Genomic DNA, 18161 nt, shown 5'->3' on the forward strand with positions numbered 1-18161 from the left:
ACTTCTTGAGAACACTGATGTCCTAGATCTGGAAGGGTTTAACAATGCTTTTGGTTGGCATGCATACTTGTGGTACGACAAGGTAAAGATTCATAAAATGTTCAAAAACCATATTGTCAGAAAAGCAATATTTATTGTTTGGACAAAATATAAAGACTTATTAGAAAGTAAGACCCCGAGATGGTTATCACCAATGGAGGCTAAGGCCCGGAAGAGACTCAATATGGAGGCCGGCTGGCCGAAATATTGGGAATTAATAGAAAAAATTGGAGACAAATGGAGGTTGCAGAGCTTGGAGAAATTAAAGAATAAGGTGCAAGATTGGTTACATTACGCCCAAATCCAAGAGGTTTTTAAATTGGACAAAAAGATAGGATTCCAGGTGGAGAAGTCGAAATTAGAGACAGAACTGTTGGAACCAAAGACTAAGGTACTTTCGAGAATGTATAACTTGCTGCTTAAATGGAACACACAGGATGAGACTGTTAAATCAGCCATGATAAAATGGGCTCAGGATATAGGGTATAACATTATGTTTGAGGACTGGGAAAGGTTATGGACCACCGGAATAAAATTCACGGCATGTAATGCTCTGAAGGAGAATATTATGAAAATGATATATAGGTGGTACATGACCCCAGTCAAGCTTGCAAAAATATATCACCTGTCTGACAGTAAATGTTGGAAATGTAGAGAGGCTGAGGGGACATTCTTTCACCTCTGGTGGACATGCCCTAAAGTGAAAGCCTTCTGGGAAATGATCTATAATGAACTAAAAAAGGTATTTAAATATACCTTTGTTAAGTAACCGGAGGCTTTCCTCTTGGGCATCGTCGGCCAGAAAGTGTTAAAGAAGGATAGAAGCTTTTTTATGTATGCGACAACAGCAGCAAGAATACTCATTGCAAAGTACTGGAAGACACAAGACTTGCCCACACTGGAAGAGTGGCAGACGCAATTGATAGACTATATGGAACTGGCTGAAATGACTGGCAGAATTCGAGACTTGGGAGAAGAAACAATGTAAGAGGACTGGAAGAAGTTTAAGGATTATCTACAAAAATATTATAAGTTGTATGAATGTTAAGTATTTGCACGATTTAGAAAATACCAGCTCCAGCAAATAGGCTTTGTAAAATAGAAAATTAAGTTATAAGTAAGAAAAGGTCAAAATTTAAGGCAATATTTGGTTTTGGCGCTGTGGGTTAAAGCCTCAGTGCCTAGGACTCGCCGATCGAAAGGTCGGCGGTTCGAATCCCTGCGGCGGGGTGCGCTCCTGCTGCTCGGTCCCAGCGCCTGCCAACCTAGCAGTTCGAAAGCACCTCCGGGTGCAAGTAGATAAATAGGGACCGCTTACCAGCGGGAAGGTAAACGGCGTTTCCCTGTGCGGCTCTGGCTTGCCAGAGCAGCGATGTCACGCTGGCCACGTGACCCGGAAGTGTCTCCGGACAGCGCTGGCCCCTGGCCTCTTAAGTGAGATGGGCGCACAACCCCAGAGTCTGTCAAGACTGGCCCGTACGGGCAGGGGTACCTTTACCTTTACCTTTATGAGCAATTGATAAAAATTAGTTTAAATTTAGAAGTATAATATTTGGAAAGTACAAAATAAGGTATGAAATAAGGTAATAATTTGCTGACATATTGATTATAAATAACGCAGGGTAAGGAGACGCGAGGAAGTCCAGCTAGTTGTATAAGAAAAGTTATATTGAATGGTTGGTTATATTTTTCTCTTTTTATTATGTATCTTTGAAAATTTAATAAAATATTTATAAAAAATAAAATAAAATAAAACACTGATTGCATTTTTAGAAGCTAGGGGAGCAGTGAGTGTGTTGCAGATAAAGTGTGGCTTTCATACGTCACTTGCCTTTATCTAGAGCTTTAGGGACAAAATAGATGCAACACAGGAAACCTGTAATGAGACCTGTCAATGCTATCTTTAAGCCGCCATAGGGGACTCAATTTCCATTGGATACTGGAGCAGCTTTGTGGGAGCTTCTTTCTTTCATGATCTAAAACACACACACACACACGGCTTTTATTAGGCCAAACCTAACTGTGCTAGAAAAAACACGCAGCACATTGGTAGCTTTGATTAAAAAAAAAAAAACACTACAAGATCTTCTGCAAGTGTCACTACTCCTATCAAAGTAAGAGCCCCTGGTGATAAGGGTTTGAAATTAATAAAATATCAACACTACTGGAAACAATCTCACTGCTTGATTATTATTTTTTTTTTTTTGAAAATAATGTTTATTACTTTTCCAACAATTTAAACACTACAAAAAAGAAGAACAATACAATACAAATCACTACATAACACTAACACATTGAACTAACAAAACAAAAACAAAAACAATTTAAAACACATCAAACAATTTTAGTATCTTATCCTTCATTCACTTATTTCAGCGACCTCCTCACACCTCCCTTTTTGTATTCCACTTCTGTTAATTGTTTCAGCAATTCCTTTCCATCTTCCTCTGTTTTCTTTTTCTTTTTTAAATGTAATACTGTTTATTTTTGCTTCAAAAACATTTCAGCATTCCTTTAATACTCTATTAATCTATTTATACTTAATTCCTTATAACATTTCTACTAAAGCCATATAACTTCATTCCAACATTTTTCTAACATTCATTAATTTTGCAGTATTTCCGTAAATAATCTTTAAACTTTTTCCAGTCTTCTTCCACCGACTCTTCTCCCTGGTCTCGGATTCTGCCAGTCATTTCCGCCAGTTCCATATACTCCATCAACTTCATCTGCCATTCTTCCCGGGTGGGTAAATCTTGTGTCTTCCAATACTTCACGATGAGTATTCTTGCTGCTGTTGTTGCATACATGAAAAAAGTTCTATTCTTCTTTGGCACCAATTGGTCGACCATGCCCAGGAGAAAGGTCTCTGGTTTCTTCAGGAAGGTATATTTAAATACCTTTTTCATTTCATTATAAATCATCTCCCACAATGTCTTAATCCTTGGGCATGTCCACCAAAGGTGAAAGAATGTACCTTCAATCTCATTACATTTCCAACATTTATTATCGGGCAAATGGTAAATTTTTGCAAGCTTGACTGGTGTCATGTACCACCTATAAATCATTTTCATTAAGTTTTCTCTTAGGGCATTACATGCCATAAATTTCATACCTCTGGTCCATAACTGTTCCCAGTCAGCCATCATTATGTTATGTCCAACATCTTGTGCCCATTTAATCATAGCTGATTTCACCATTTCATCCTGAGTGTTCCATTTCAACAGCAAGTTATACATTCTTGACAAATTCTTGATTTTTTGGTCTAACAATTCTGTTTCCAATTTTGATTTTTCCACCTGGAAGCCAACTTTTTTGTCCAAATTGTATGCCTCCATTATTTTGTAATAATGGAGCCAATCTCGCACTTTATTTTCCAATTTTTCAAAGCTCTGCAATTTTATTCTGTCTCCATCTTGTTCCAGAATTTCCCAATATTTCGGCCATTTGGCCTCCATATTGAGTTTTTTCTGTGCCTTCGCTTCCATTGGTGACAACCATCTCGGGGTTTTCCTTTCTAACAAATCCTTATATCTTATCCAAACATTAAACAATGCTTTTCTAACAATATGATTTTTCAAAGCTTTATGTGCTTTTACCTTGTCGTACCACAAATATGCATGCCAGCCAAATGCATTATTGAAGCCTTCTAGATCCAACACGTCAGTGTTTTCAAGAAGCAGCCATTCCCTCAGCCAGCAAAAAGCAGCTGATTCATAATAAAGTTTAAGTTCTGGCAGGGCAAATCCACCTCTTTCTTTGGCATCAGTTAATATCTTAAATTTTATTTGAGGCTTCTTGCCCTGCCAAACAAATCTGGTAATATCTTTCTGCCACTTCTTGAAACAATCCATCTTATCCAAAATTTGCAATGTTTGAAACAAAAACAACATCCTTGGCAACACATTCATTTTTATCACAGCAATTTGGCCTAACAATGATAACTTCAAATTTGTCCATATTTCTAAATCCTTTTTCACTTCAATCCAACATTTTTCATAATTATCCTTAAATAAATTCACATTTTTGGCAGTCATGTTAACCCCTAAATATTTCACTTTCTTAACCAATGTTAGTCCTGTCTCCTCCTGAAACTGCTCTCTCTCATTCACAGTTACGTTTTTCTCTAGAACCTTAGTTTTCATCTTGTTCAACTTAAAACCTGCTACCTGTCCAAATTCTTGAATCAGTTCCAATACCCTTTTAGTACTAGATTCTGGCTCCTGTAAAGTCAATACTAAGTCATCAGTAAATGCTTTCAGTTTGTACTGTTTAGCTCCCACTTGTATACCTTTAACCTCTTGGTCCTTTCTAATCATATTTAACAAAACCTCAAGGACCGATATAAAGAGCAATGGAGAAATTGGGCAACCTTGTCGTGTCCCTTTCTCAATCTTAAACTCTTCTGTCATTACATTGTTCACAATTAATTTTGCCTTTTGTTCTGAATAAATTGCACCTATACCATTTTCAAAACCTTGACCTACCCCCGTCCCATGTAGATTCTTCTTCATAAAACTCCAAGAAATGTTGTCAAAGGCTTTCTCTGCATCCACAAATATCAAGACTGCCTTAGTATTGATATTCACTTGTAATTTTTCTAGAATATTAATTATATTCCTCATGTTGTCAGACAAATGTCTGCCCGGGAGAAAGCCTGCTTGATCTTTATGAATTTCTTCTACTAACACCTTTTTTAATCTTTTAGCCAGAATATCTGCAAAAATTTTATAATCCACATTAAGCAGCGATATGGGGCGGTAGTTCTTAAGCTGTATCTTTTCAGTCTCTGTTTTCGGTATGAGTGTAATTTAAGCTTCCTTCCACAACTCTGGTGCCTTTCTCCCTTCCAATATTTCATTGCAGACTTCCTTCAATGGTTATATTAACCATTCTTTCAAAGATCTGTAATATCTTGAAGTCAGATCATCTGGTCCTGGAGATTTACCTAATTGCATGTTCTGGATGGCCACTTCCACCTCCGGATCCGTTATTTTGTAATTCAACATTAACTGTTTTTCCTGAGAGATTTTGTGTAGTCCATTTATTTTCAAAAATCGGTCAATATCCATTTATTTCTGCTTCTCCTGTATATAAAGTTGTTTGAAATACCTCTGAAAACACTTCCTGATCTCCACTGGGTTCTGTATATTCTTTCCTTCCACTTCCAAATTCGTAACAGTATTGAGTTTTTGTCTTTTTTTTCATTTGCCAGGCCAACAATTGTCCACACTTATTTACCGATTCAAATGTCTTTTGCCTCATCTGTTTAATTTTCCATTCTATTTCCTGATTCATCAGCTTCATATATTGTACTTGGTATAACTTTATCTCTTTCAGGATCTCCTGTGACTTTGGTTTTGCTCTCAGTTTCTTCTCTCCTTCCTTTATTTTCCCCAGGATTTTATCCTTTTTTTTATTCTGAGTTCTCTTCTTAATTGCATTCTGTTGTATTAGGAATCCTCTCATAACCGCTTTGCTTGCATCCCAAATTACTCTTTTTTCCACTGTAGTATTCATGTTTATCTCGAAATAGTCTCTTAGAGTTTTTTGGGCCTTCTTGGTCACCTCTTCATTCCTGAACAAAGTATCGTTCATTCTCCATCTAAAGGAACCAATTGGCGTCAATTTCATTTCCATCTTCACAGCATTATGATCAGAACAAGTTTTGGGGCAAATCTCCACTTTGCTGATCTTCAGAGCCAGTCCCCTGGTTACCCAGATTTGGTCAATTCTTGTCCATGTCATTTTAGCCTCAGAGAAGAAGGTTCCCTCTCTTCCCAGAGGGTTCTTCATTCTCCAAATGTCAACTAAGTCCATATTTTCAGTCATGTCAAAAAAGGTTTTTGGTAGTCTACCATCTTTGGTGACTACCTATCTCTGTGCCTTGTCCATATTTGTAGACACCACTCCATTCATATCTCCCATCAAGATCATATTATAGTCCATGTAGTCCATCAGAGTCTCATGTAGCTTCTTAAAGAACTCCAGTTTTCCTTCATTTGGTGCATAAATACCTACAATCAGGAATTTCTCTCCTTGTGATTGAATTTCAATTGCAACAAATCTTCCTTGGTCATCTTTGAATATGAATTTCGGTGATAGGCTCTCATTTGCATAGAGGACCACTCCTCTTTTTTTAACTTTATCTGATGAGATAAATTCTTGGCCCAATCTTTTATTACTCAATATCTTCCTGTGTAGCCTTATCACATGTGTTTCTTGTAGACAAATCAAGTCCAAATGTTCTTTTTTCAATAAATGAAAGACTCTCCGCCTTTTTTCTGGGGAATTCAATCCATTCACATTCCAACTCGAAACCTGCAATGCCATCATGTAATTATGCTGATATTCCTCCAACTGCACCCAATACTTGCTCTTCTTCTGTTGGTGATGGTGGTGACACGTTCATTGGGAGATCCAGTCCAAAGGATAATGCTGATATATCCAATATTCCCCTGTTTGGTGATCTTCTATCCGATGCTCTTTGCTCTAATCCTCTATCTGGTTATCTTCTATCCGATGCTCTTGGCTCTTTTCCAAGTCCCTTCTGCAGATCTTCGTATTTATACAAAAACTTTACTTTGTCTTCTACTGATCTTATTTTTATTTTCCTTCCTTTGAAACTGAAGGATAGACCTTGGGGAAACTCCCACCTAAAGATGATTTTATTCCTTCTCAGCAGGGCAACAATATCTCCGTAGTTAGGCCTAAAATCCAGAAGATATTTTGGGATGTCTTTAAAAATTTCCACTCTTGACTGTTGTACTTCTAGGTTCTTCTGGTAATGCCAACCCAAGATTCTATCTCTTTCTTCTTTAGTTCGAAGGGTGATCAAGCAGTCTCTTATTCTATTCTTCTCTTTTTTCCCTCCTCTTCTAAGTCTGAAGGCCCTCATAATTCTAAACTCTTCTTGACCCAAGTCCAAGTCCCAAAAGTCAGCAAATTCCTGTGTGAGAAAATCTGTTAAGCTTTCCTTCTCCAATTCAGGTAGGGCTCTGATCCTCAAATTCATCTGTTTTTCTTTAAGTTCAATCATAGCAAGCGTCAATTTATGTTCATCAAGTTGCCTCTGTAGGGCTGGGACTCTCTCTCTCTCGAGTTGTGTTACTTTGCATTCAGCAGCAACGGCTTTCTCCCTGGCTTCTTCCGCAGTCTGCCATATCAAAGTAGATTCCTGTATCAATTTCTGGAGGATTTCTGTATTGGTATTCACCTTTTATCCCAGATTATTTATACTTTCTGTATTTAAGTCAATTTTAGTAGTTGCAGCATCCACTTTCACGTTTATCGCGTCTGTTTTCTTGTTAAGCTGTTCCAGTGAATCATTTATCTTATTTAATGCAACCGCTAAGGCCTCTTCTGTCGACATTCCTCTTGGTTTTGAGTGTACTGGTGCAGAAGCAGCAGAAGAAGAAGCAGTGAGGCCTGATGTTGAGCCTCTCCTGGGTTGCTGCCAAGTCCTCCAAGACCTTAATGTTTTTTCAGCAGTTGACTGGTCTGTTTTTCCCTTTCCATTTGCCATAACACTCAAAAGATTCAAGGTCAGTCCCAGAGTCTCACAGTTTTTTATCTTGCAGCTGGAAATTCCCCTAGCCCAGCTCCTGTAAAGCAACCAGTTTCAAAGACTTCCACTAGGGGGATACAGTTTCTATTTCTATTAGTCAGTAATGTCCTCTTTTAAACACAGTTCACACAATCCAAAATTAGTTTCAATTTTCAGTTACTTTTACTCCTTTTTAAAAACAGCCGGAGACAGTAGAAACAATGTATTTCTCTTATTTAGATAGCTGTCAATGAACGTTCTAAACGCTGTCAATGAACATTCCAAAAGACGTCAGTCCTACTAGCAGCTCATTTCCAGGGTCAGAGCAGTGGTATTTTAGCTCTCTTCGCTCTCTCCTGCAGGCATACTCAGTCCACAACTCCCCCCCTCTTCTCCTGCCTCCAAGGGGGGGGGGTTAGTGTTCTTTACCGATGGAAATTTAATCTTTTACAAAGGGCTTTCCAAAACCACAGCTTGCAGCCTCATTGCTTCAGTCTATTTACAAAAGAGGAAGGCGGACTTCCTGTGTTGAACCTCCCCGTTACGATACCAAATTAAACGTTTAAAAATCCAATTCTCCCACTTCAGCTCTACTCACGGGTAATTACTTTGAAGTCAAATTGTCCACAAGAAAAAGTCAGCACTTTCCGGCAACTGCTATGCGGCTTCGCTCCGTGGAAGAAGCAGACGATTCGAAGCACCGCGCCGCTCACCCCACGTTGCTCCGGACCCCCGAAACCAGGTTTCCCTGTGAGTGGGGGAGGCGCAAAGGGTGCCCGCCGAATCCCACGCTCACAGGCTTCTCCTGCCTGTGATTTTTAGCGGGTCTCCGCCTTCGCCGTGGCGGCCAGACCCAGATTCCCACGAGGCAAATTCCTCCCGATCAGAGGAATTCCGCCATTACCGGTGGCACCAACCCGGAAGTGTCCTCACTGCTTGATTATTTGGGGCAAGCTGAAGAGCATAAGAAGAACTCGGCTTGATCAGAAGAAAGTCCCATCTGCCTCCAACAGTGAACGTAGAACATACCAATCGTGACTAGTATGTATTGATAGCTTACTTCCCATAAATTTGTCTAATATTCCATTAAAGTAATTGAAGTTAGAAGCCATCACTGCATCTGTATAAATGCTGGTATATTTTATTTTTTATTTATTAACTTTCTGTACAATGGTTTCCCCCCTAAAGGTGGATATTTCTACCAAGGCAGAACACGTAATGAAACAGGCTTTGTACATAGATGATTAAAAGAGGAAATATGAGTGAATACAAATACATGTCTATGCAACTGTTTTAAAAGTACAAATCAAACAAATGGACAGCACAATATTTTTCTTTAGGCAGTTGCTATACAACTTAACTTTTTAATGAAAAAGAAGGAAGCTCTGAAAGAGGTGGTCACTTTATTTATGGCGCTTGCACATTTTTATTTATCATTAGTTTAGCATTTTCATTGACTGCTTTGGAAAAGACAGGTGGACAAAGAGAAAACAACATGTCCCTAATATGTTATGAATTAATATGGCAACATAATTATTTGAGATGAAAATGAGTTGAATTTTGAAAGGGGTGGGGGGAGAAGCCTATGTGGAAAAATGTGAAAATTTGACTTGAAGAGTGAAATGTTTCGCTGCAGATGGGGGATGGAAGTGGCAGCATTCATTTGAGGAAAGACTGATAATGTTGGTCCTTACATTCATTCTGTGAATATTTCATCAATCATTCACTAGTCACCCTTCAGTTCCTGAAGCATTTTTAAAATATCCATCTCTCCAATTGTTTGAGGAGCTTTATGTTGCCTCCCTTTCCCTCCCACCTCCTTTACCTCAGTCACTTTAATAATTTTTAGTTTTCAGGGTGGGAAAATTGATGTGCCTGAAATGTTTAATTCTGTCTTGACAACCTTCACCCACATAAAAAGAAAAATGGGCTTACCAGAGATTAAGACAGTAGTCTTACTTTTATGGCCCACTATGATGCCCCCTTACAATATTATGGGAGGTGACATTTACATTTCTCAGTAAGTCTCTCCTACATGATTAAATCTGACCATGAGAAATTAAATGGTAGTTTTGAATGGATGCATTCCACGTGGCTTTATCTGTCTTACCATGTGATGGAGAAGATAAGCGAGAGCCAGACACCCATAGCTGGTATTAAACATTCTAATTGAAAGAATATTGGAAACATACATTGCATAAGAACAGTGTGGAGGGGAGCATAAATAGCCAACAGCAATGACTCATCTGTCACTACTAAATTCAGTCCTAAACTACATATCCTGCATGGAGAGGCTGTAAAACTGTCATGTAAAACCCTGGTGTTTAAAATCTGCCTTCAGGACCATGGACAGCAGCACTACCATTGCACTGTTCTAGGCATTAGCCCTATTCAGTTGTTTTGTCATTGTCGTTGTCCCTCTGTCCCCCCATTTCATATGATTAACATTGTGCAAGGAGGAGAATGGATAAGAACACTGGGCCACTGGAAGGAAAGAGAGAGGGGATATAATGCATGAATAAATTTGAGGATCTTGAGGATGCTTGCTCACTCATTTGTTTATTTCCAAAGCCTAGCAGGAGGGAACCTCTGGTATAGGGATTTGAATATGTCTTTGAGACTTCTTTATCCAACCCTCAGGAATCTCCCCAGACTTCATCTCTGACTGGCCCTGCTCTCCTCCCTCTCCAGATGCTCTTTGCCTGGCTGAAACATGTCCTTGAAATGTGAAAATGCTTCTTGCTTGCCTGGATATATGGTTTGTGTATGAAAACCATGTATCTGACTCTTGTGTGGCTGAAATGTCACCCTCTGTGCAAAGCTAAGAGTCACAACTGTTGCTCTTTTACCTCTGGGCCCGGAAGGGTTGCCAATGGAGGAATGTGGTCCTCAGCTGAATAAAGGTTTCTCATCCCTACCAGTATTGGGGGATCCAGGGAGAAAGGAGGAGAGGGAGAAAGCAAAAGCTGCAGAGGTCCTGGCTGTAGACCTGTGGGTACATAATTACAAAAATAAAAACAACAACAAAATTGAATCAGTGGGCTATGGTTTGCTCTGGTGGAGGAGTTTTCAGATTGGTGAACATTAGGCAATAATTGCAAGAGGAGGGAAAACTTATTTTTGTTGACCAGCCAGCTTCTCTTTCAATGGACAACAGCAGTGTCTTATCTACTCAATAGCAGCTGGAAAGCTCAGCAGGAAGCCATTAGTTCAGTCAGTTACTGAAGAATGATTTGATAATTCCTTTGTGTTGAAGCTTGGTCAGGCTGCTCATTTGATTTTGCATTGCAAATTGAAATCTTAAAAGGAGAGAGAGACAGAGACAGAGAGAGGAGAAAATAGTCATGTAAGCCTATTCCCAATCACTTGAGATGAGTAAGCCTTTTTAAAGGAAGTGGGGCTCCCCAATTAACACCCATCTAACTGGGCTATAAGTGTGGTTCCTGGAACACATTTTTAAAATAAATAATAAAAGTTGTTGTCAGTTTAAAAGGGGGAGGGGAGAACACCAAAATGTCTTTAGGGCTACATTTTATTAGTCAGCTGTGAAATACGTGTAAACTTTAGTGGAACAAACGTTGGGAGCCAATGTTCACAAAGAAGTCTTAAGGAAGAAACTTTAATGTCTCTATGGATTTTTGGTTAGTGAATCATCACAATTGGTTTCAAGCTGCATAACTCTTTATGTTTGTATAACACAGCAGTTCTTGGTCTTTTAGCATAACATTTCCAGAGATAGGTGGCATGGAGGGTTGTCACAGAATATACCTTCCCGGATATTATTCACTGTGGAATTTCAATATAAGTACATGTAAAATGCATATAGCACATGTAAAAAAAGGTAAAGGACCCCTGACAGTTAAGTCCAGTCACAGACGACTCTGGGGTTGCAGCTCTCATCTCGCATTACAGGCTGAGGGAGCTGGCGTTTGTTTACAGACAGTTTTTCCAGGTCATGTGGCCAGCATGACTAAGCCGCTTCTGGTGCAACAGAACACCCAAAGCAGAGCACTGCATGGAAACACTGTTTACATTCCCGCAGGAGCAGTACCTATTTATCTGCTTTCACTTTTTGGCGTGCTTTCGAACTGCTAGGTTGGCAGGAGCTGGGACCGAGCAACAGGAGCTCGCTCTGTCGCGGGGATTCGAACTGCTGACCTTCTGATCAGCAAACCCTGTTGGTTTCTATTTCCCTCACTGAGCAGCAAATGCAGTCACAAGGCTTTGTTTTGCATTCCACAGTCAGAGTTACTGTTGGGTTCCCATGGGAATGGGAGACTGGATGTGACGTTCGATGGTTTCCTGTTTTTCTCTGTTCTCTCGGTGTTCTTTGTTTCCGAGAGGGGTTGCTTCTCTGCTTTCGCAGAGGCAAGATGCATGTTTGTATTCTCTCAGCATAGAAGTGTAAATAAAGTTAAGAATGTGGCACATACTGCTTATCCTTCCGCTGTGTGTGTGACGACGCTCTGCTTGGGCTCCAGATAAGACGAGCCTGTATCAGCTTCAGCTTCAAATGGGCCGAAGCTGGTCAAAACCTCACAAACCCAAGAGGCTCAGTGGTTTAGACCACAGCGCCACCCGCGTCCCTTATAACACATGTAGTATAGGAAAATATTTTTCACCTTTCGTTAAATTGTCTAATAGATCCATGTGAAAAGAAAACAATTTTCAACCCCTCCCTCAATTCATTATAAGTGGAGTATCCTGGGGAAATGATTCACAGCAATTAAAACTAGACCTATCCATCAAACTGAAAGATTCCTCATATATCCACCTTTCCCTTGTCAAACTCAAGACTTTTTCACCTCAGGCAGTGGAATCCCAAGGGCTGGCACCCTCACAGGTACCTGCCTGCCCCTGCTGCTGCCATCAGAGAAGTGAATTAAAGTGATGGCTTTCGGTGAGATTTTGTGAGATCTTGCTGCTGCCACTCCTTCTCCCTCCTCCTTCGGCAGGAGGTGCACCGCTCACTGCTGCTTTTGCCAAAGAAGTGATGACAAGCGGTCCTAGATCTCATGGACCTCTCAGGAGATTTTACTGCAGCCTGGAAGCCATAGCTACAGCTTTGGGAACCTAGTAAGCAAGTGGATGGCAGGGGCGGCAACACCTTCCCATTTTGCCTCAGGCAGTTGTAGGAATGAAAATCACGACAGACGAGTAGTGGGTGTGGAAAACTTCCCTTTAGGCAGTGAAGCAGAATGGGCCATCTTTGCAAAGCTGGCATAGATGCCTACCATTTAATCTGATTTGCATGAGTTGATCTTTGATAGGCTGAATTGTGGGTGACACTCCATTCTTTTGACAAGAAGGGATTACACCAAACACACACACACACGCACACCAGGGCAGCAGAATCCTTGCAGTCCAAGCTGGTTTACTCTAAAATATAGAAGACAGTATGTAGAATGCATAGTATGTTGCATTGTGATATTAGGTGCAATTATTATACCAACCAAGTTAAAGTTTGACTACAGTATTTAGAGTGTGATAGGAGACAGAGCTGGGTCCACGATTAGGCTGCATATTTGATATATTTCTATCCTTTAAAATCCTTCTGAACTAGAATCTCCCTTTAATACAGAATTTCTTTCTAAGGCTTCTTGTAGGTCAATGCAGCCATTAATAATGCTATGTTATTATATATGATATGATTTACACTCTAGTCTAATGACTTACAAAACATTTTTTTTTTTTTTTGGCAGTCTGAACAAATTAGCTCTGTTTTCCTGGCACAATTAGTTGTAAGCCCTTCATTCTCATGCTGCTAAAAACTGAAGGACAAATCTGTGATAACAAAATCAAGCAGTTGAGTAGTCAGCTAAGATTTTGTCTTAAGAACAATTTATCACGTAAATGGTGTCTGCTTTGGTGTCTGCTTTGTTTTATGGAAATTTGAAAACAGCTTTCCGCATGATTGAAGCTTTTGTCAGTGAGACCCTCTTCAAGATGTGACAAATGTCTCTTATCTCTAGAAGATGCTGAAAAGACGCAAGTGATAAAACTTGCTATTTTAGATCAAGAATCCACAAGGGAAGCACGGGGGAGGGTTAGCACTCAAGACTCAAAATAACTTTCCAGCCTTACAGCTTCAGGAGTAGGAAACAATTAGTTAAATGAGTCAATCCAGCTTTATTTTGAATGTCTGGATTATATATATATGTGTGTGTGTGTGTATTCTAGACATTCAAAATATATATGTGACTGGTTGTTCATAAGCAATGTGCTGTGCAAACAACTTCACATTTTACCATTTCTGCACATGGAAATAACAAGCAAAGATCCTTATTGTACCCATCTAGTCCGGCATTCTGTTTTCACAGTGGCCAGCCAGATGCCAGAAGCACCACCTGATACTCCACCTTGGTCAATGAGCTCTTCTAACAGGGCACTTTGGGTGTTCCCCCCATGCTCATGCACTTTGGCTGGTTTCACCAGGGAAGAAATATTGCTTCTTGGAACTCCTTGCCAATGGAAGTCATCTCTGCTTTCTTTCAGGTTGTTTAAAACAACAACAACAACAACAACAACAACAACAACAACTAAACTGTTCAGCCTCTGAAACTTTATTACTATGCTTTTGATGTTTTTACTGATGCTGTTATTGTAGTATTTGTCAATGCATTAGACACAACCTGGTTATATTTTCTATGAAAGTAATATTGAAATAAATGAAAAAAAAAAGCAGGATCTGATTGCAACAGCACTCTGTGTACTTGGGGTTTCTAGCAACTGGCATTCAGAGGTGGTTTCTGCTGGAACAGGTTAATCTATACATCCTGTGGGGATTTTTTTAAAAAAGGTAATCTATCCTGAACCTGACAGTTGTGTCTGAAAAACAGGCAGGAAGGGAGAAAAACTTTACAAACTAGGGAAGCCCCTTCCATGTTGGCATAAAACTCAACTCCAGAATTAATACTTACTTGCCTTCTTACTCAGACCAAACTCGCTTTCCATTCCTGGAGGGTATACCTGGGAACCAGCAGGTAATACAGTGGTACTTCAGGTTAAGTACTTAGTTCGTTCCAGAGGTTCGTTCTTAACCTGAAACTGTTCTTAACCTGAAGCACCACTTTAGCTAATGGGGCCTCCTGCTGCCACCGCGCCACTGGAGCATGATTTCTGTTCTCATCCTGAAGCAAAGTTCTTAACCCGAGGTACTATTTCTGGATTAGAAGGGTCTGTAACCTGAAGTGTATGTAACCTGAAGTGTATGTAACCCGAGGTACCACTGTATGTTCAAGCAACAAAGCATCACCCACTACTCTGCCCAAAACTTTCTCTACTCTCAGCTTTCCCATACCAGACACAAAAGATTCTCCTTATCAGAAATCGAGGCACTATTTTTCACTTTGAGGTCATATTTTCTGTGCAAAAGAAATGCAATTTTAATCAGATTGATTTTTTTTTACTGAATTGTCTAAGTCAGTAATGGTGGTTGGGGGGGGGTGGAAGGCCTAGTTATATGAGATTTCAGTAAAGGAAAAACTTTGCATGGTTTGCAGCATGGAAGATGAAGTGAATAAATTTGCTTTCCCCTGGACTTTAACTGAAAAGTGATTCCTCCCTTGAGGTTTCCATAAATGAAGAAGAGGTTCAATGAATGATAGTGAGATGAGTTATGATTGGATGAGATTTCAGTGACAGTACTTCTGGCTTGAATTGAAAATAATGGTGAGCAAAGGCTGCTCAGGTAATTTAATGTTGATGCCCCCAGCTTTATTCAGAGCATCCTTCATCAGTCTGATAGCATCTCCAGATAAACCCCCCTTAGTGTAAACCATTATCATAATTTTAGTCTGCACTGTGAATTGACATTGGTAAAGTGAAATACTTTTTGTTAACCAATATGCCTTAAAAAAAATAAATTGTGGGAAAAACTAAGGTCAGGGAAAGTTAAATAAACACTTTAAAATATTTTAGCTCTAAAATATGGCTTAGTCTCTGTAAGGGATATTTAAAATGCATGGTGCCAAATCAGCTGTCTCCACCATGCTCTTATATACTAATGATTTCCTATAATTCAATTTGAAAGAAAATCATAGTTAATTAAACCTGAAAGAAGCAAAATATAATCAGGCATGTAAACAATAGAATCCTTCTGTCTTTATTGTTCCTGCATTTAGCTTTCGTCAAGACATTTTTTCTGAGATGGCAAGCCTGGAAGGGAAAATGAAGATATATAAACTTTTGTTGCAGCAATGCTGCTTATTTGAAACATTCAGCAGTTCATCACACAATCAGGCGAAATCAGGGAAATCACTCAGAGCCAAATATAAGTGATCATTTTTAACTGCTTCTATGCTTTCAAGCTATAAATGAAACAAACTATGAACTGGTGTGTCTACCTTCCAGGGTTTGTAGGTTTTTTTAAAAAGCAAACAAACTGCAGGGAAAGGGTTTAAACTTTAGATTTAAACAAAGGGGTGAGTGAGACACAATGGTTTCAACTAGGGGTGGGAGCAGGTGTCAATTTCAGTTTCCGATCCCATTTTTGTAATCTTAAATTCAGTACTCCACATTTCTGCATCAATTTGCATTTTTTTTAAAAAAAAAAAAAGCCATTGTGAAACTTCATCAGCATTTTAGTTTCAATTTCTCCTAATAAACACATGCTTTCATGCAACTCTCCTTAACATTTTATGTTATTTTCACTAATATATGCCTTTTGATGCACTCTTTACACTGTATATGCATTTTTGTACACATTCAGAAATCTGTGATTTTGGCTGGGGTTTGCTTCTCATGCTGTTTCAGAAATTGCAGATTAGGAAGAGTCACCTTTAAATGCAAACTGAATCTAACCTGTCCCCAGTTCCTAGCTTTAACCCACCAGTGGTATGCTATATTCTATACTTGCTATGTCAACTTAAAAACAAGGAAACAATAGGAACACCCTAACGGAGCATGCATGGTGTCCCATATGGGATCGGATTCATATCTGAGTTCCCTAAAAGATGCAAACTGCTTTGACAGTGCCAGTCAGGAGTTGGGGCATGCAAAGATGTCTGGGTGGAATCCCACAAACAGGTGATTTGTGGGATTCCACCCAGACATCTTCGCTTGCCCCAACTCCTGACTGGCACTGTCCAAACTGGCAGTCACTGCCCTGAACATTTGCCAATATTTTGCTCCTACAAAATCCCTCTCTTCCCTTGTATTTATATGTTGCATAGCATTATAATTATGGGGCCCATCTTCTAACTTACTATCTATTCTTAAGAAGCAGGCAAGGCGGAATATGCCTTGCAAATCAGTTGTCAAGCAATACTGTGTGGAAAGGCAAATCCCCAGTACACACTTAGGTCCTTGACCTGCTTTGACTGACATAGATATGCATGAATGACCCAGTGGCAGGCTCAGCAAAGCAGGCAGCACCAGGGAATTGCCTGTGTCTGGGAGTGCAACTTCCATGAGAAGTATGTATGAATAAATATTTTTAAGTGTATACATGAATGCTGCTTTTATTTTCAGCCGAACTGAGTCCATATCACAAAAGCCTGCCATGTTGCAGAGCATAGCCTCTGGGTGACATTTTACATAAGGACCAGATATCAATTTCCTTCTTCCTATAATATGGATCTTGAGATAGGAAGAAGCTAAAAGATACAGGTGCTGTTTATTTTCCTTTCTTCTCTTTTAGGCACTGCAAGCCAACTCTCTGACTTTAAAGCCAGAAGCAAATTTATTATTATTATTATTATTATTATTATTATTATTATTATTATTATCAATAATAATATATTATTTATACCCCGCCCATCTGGCGGGGTATATCACAGTGTTTTAATATTCCAAAAGAATATTAAAACACTGTGATACATCAAACATTAAAAGCTTCCCTAAACAGTGCAGGTACTGATTTTGAATGTTGCCACAAGTACCTCAAATTTTATTGCTTCACTTCCATCAAATTGTCACAGTTCCTTTTGACATGGTACTGGCTCTTGATGGATATTGATAAAATTCACAAATTATGGGCTCAGCATGTGAACCCTCACTGAATATAACACTTTTCGTTTTGTTTATAAACTGAGCGCCTTTACCCTTAAATTCTTATTTTATTTGCAATTAATAAATATATGTCTTATGTTGTTGAAATTGTGAGTCTGGGAGGGATTTACCGTAACTGAGAGGAGCCTGCAGTTGGGACTGTCAATGGGAGTTTCTCTTGCTGTCCGAAGTACATGTGGCAGGCAAAGTGCGCAACACACACAAACACACTTTCCATAGAACACAAATCTCAGTTTCATCTTCTTGTTTGAAATGTTGAGGTGCCGGGATTTCCTCTGCTCCCCTCCCCCCCCCACATAACCCTTCTAGCTCCAATTGCAAGGGCCGTAAGAAATGGTGTCAGAGGTTTTTGCCCAGTTCCAGCCCTCTTGCCATCCAGCAACCCTTTTGCAAGTTTGATTACAAGACTACAATGCCCTCCCACCAGATGTCAAAGTGAAAAATAACTACCAAATGTTTAGAAGACATCTAAAGGCAGCCCTGTTTAGGGAAGCTTTTAATGTTTAATAGGTTATTGTATTTTAGTGTTTTGTTGGAAGCAGCCCAGAGTGGCTGGGGGGACCCA

Source organism: Podarcis cretensis (genome assembly GCF_951804945.1).
Source record: "Podarcis cretensis genome assembly, chromosome: 9".
NCBI classification, from domain to species: domain Eukaryota; kingdom Metazoa; phylum Chordata; class Lepidosauria; order Squamata; family Lacertidae; genus Podarcis; species Podarcis cretensis.